This window comes from Penaeus japonicus, unplaced genomic scaffold (genome assembly GCF_977035675.1).
Source record: "Penaeus japonicus unplaced genomic scaffold, GWHDUDI00000001_assembly GWHDUDI00000021, whole genome shotgun sequence".
In the NCBI taxonomy this organism is placed as follows: Eukaryota; Metazoa; Arthropoda; class Malacostraca; order Decapoda; family Penaeidae; genus Penaeus; species Penaeus japonicus.
The window spans coordinates 2109334-2111833 of NW_028234423.1; the positions used below are offsets into that span (position 1 = coordinate 2109334).

A 2500-nucleotide genomic window follows, 5' to 3' on the forward strand; every position below is an offset into this window, starting at 1 on the left:
AGAGACATAGATCGAGACAGAGATCGAGACAGAGACAGAGACAGAGACATAGACAGAGATCGAGACAGAGGCAGAGATAGAGACAGAGACAGAGACAGAGACAGAGACAAAGGCAGAAACAGAGACAGAGATCGAGACAGAGATCGAGACAGAGACAAAGACAGAGACAGAGACAAAGGTAGAGACAAAGACATAGTCAAAATCAGAGACAGAGACAGAAGCAGAGACATAGACAGAGATCGAGAGAAAGAAAGAGAGAGAGAAAAAAACAGAAAGAGACAAAACCACGATGCATATCTCATCCACGCCATCTAACGGCCGGATATGTCAACAGGTGGGAGAGGAACAAGAGTTGGGCGCGCTACACCGGTGGAGCTTTATTGATGGAATACACAGTGGGAGATGCCACTGCTCAGGCAGACCAGAACGTCTTAAAGGTAACTCAGCTTCTCTTTGTCTTCATCTCCCTCGCCGCCTCTGTGTCTGTTTCTGTCTGTATGTCTGTCTTTATGTTTCTGTTTCTGTCTGTCTCTCTTTTTGTATCTTTGTCTTTCTCTGTCTCTGTCTCTGCTTCTCTCTCTCTCTCTTTCTCTTTTTCTTTTCTTTTTTCTCTATCTTTCTCTCTCTCTCTCTCTCTATCTATCTTTCTCTCTCTTTCTCTCTCTATCTATCTATCTATCCATTTATCTATCTATTTCTCTCTCTCTCATTCTCACATACTCTATCTCTTGCCTGCCTACCTCTCTCACTCCTACTCTCTCGCTCCCTCAAATTCTCTACCATCCTCCCTCATCTTCACGCTTTTTCTCACCTTCAGAAAGACCAACATATCAAAAAGACCAACATATCAGAGATATCAACATATCAGAGATCAACATATCAGAGAGATCAACATATCAGAGACCAACATATCAGAGATCAACATATCAGAGAGATCAACATATCAGAGACCAACATATCAGAGATCAACATATCAGAGAAATCAACATATCAGAGAAATCAAAATATCAGAGAGATCAACATAAACATAGACTTCAAACTTCAGGCAAAACCTCTCGCCTTCATGCAGGTCCACGTACCCTTAGCCCGTCGCCATGGTTACGCCGTCATCAACGTATACTTACCTTCGTTGACGATGCTGATGATTGGTTACCTGACGCTGTTCTTCCTGAAGGACAACTTCGAAGTGAGAGTCATGACGGCGCTGACAACTCTGCTCGTTATGGCAACACTTTTCTCGCAGGTAATGGTGTTGAGAGGATGATGTGTGTGGTGTGGGGGATGCTTTTAAACAGGGGGTGTTATGTGTGTGTGTGTGTGTGTGTGTGTGTTTAGCTTGGTAGATGTGGGTGTTTGTATGTTGAGAGAGAGAGGGAGGGAGAGAGGGATAAGGAAAAAATGAGAGAGAGCGAGTGAGAGAGAGAGAGGGGGAGGGGGGTATAGGAAGAGAAGGGGCAAAGGGAGGAGAGAGAAAGGGGAGAAGGAGAGGGAAAAGGGGTCAGATAGACAGGTATAAAAATAGACCCAGATAGAGAGATAGATTGATCTGTATATGTATCCAAAATGAGAGTAATAAATGCAGGTGCTCCTAAATGTCCACAAGTGAAAAAAAAACGTGCATTTGATTTTCTCTATTCTCCTCAAACCCAAGGAAGATATACAAGAAGTCTTACAAAACTAGTATCAGTATTTAGAAATCAATGTGTATTTGAACGCTTTTTTAAATCTTCTCTCGCCGCTTTCAAAAAAAATAAATAAATAAAATAAATAAAACAAACAAACTTCATACAGCAATGATGCTCAGAACTTCTCATCCCATCCTCCTTCCTGCCTTAACTTCCTCTCAGGTCGCAGCATCTCTACCCAAGACGTCGTACTTCAAACTGGTCGACATCTGGCTGCTCTTCTGCATCTTCTCGACCTTCTTCATCATCGTCTTCCACATCCTAATCGACGTCCTTCGCAACAGGACGAAAACCTATGACAAGTACGACCACTTGTGCCATCGCGAAGTCCTCTTCACGAAAGAACGCCACGACCTCACCCGACGACTGACTTCAGGAGGTCCTCAGAATGACGTCATCCGCTTGAGAAAGTCGCTGGTCCATCATCACCCGAAGGAGAAAGGTCCTGCGTCTTCAAGGAGGTTGCGATTGCGCGTCACTGTTGCTCAGATGGAGAGGTTTGCTCGTATCTTCATGGCGGTTGTCTTCTTCATCTTCAACGTTATATATTGGATCACTGCCTATGCGATTTAGGAGGAGGATAGACTGATGTTTATTATTATTATTATTATTATTATTATTATTATTATCATTATTATTATCGTCATCTTTTTTATTGTTGTTATTATCATTATTATTTCTATCATTATTGTTATTATCATTTTTATTATTCTGATTATTATTATTATCATTATTAATATTATTATTATTATTATCATTATCAATATTATTACTATTATTATTATTATTATTATCATAATCATTATTATTGTTGT

The 2500-nt window shown here is 40.8% G+C and overlaps 1 pseudogene; it reads left to right on the forward strand.

Moving 5' to 3' along the window:
- LOC147469414 (uncharacterized) overlaps nt 1-2258 on the forward strand; it is an 11843-nt pseudogene extending 9585 nt beyond the window's left edge.
- Nucleotides 2259-2500: the final 242 nt, after the last annotated feature.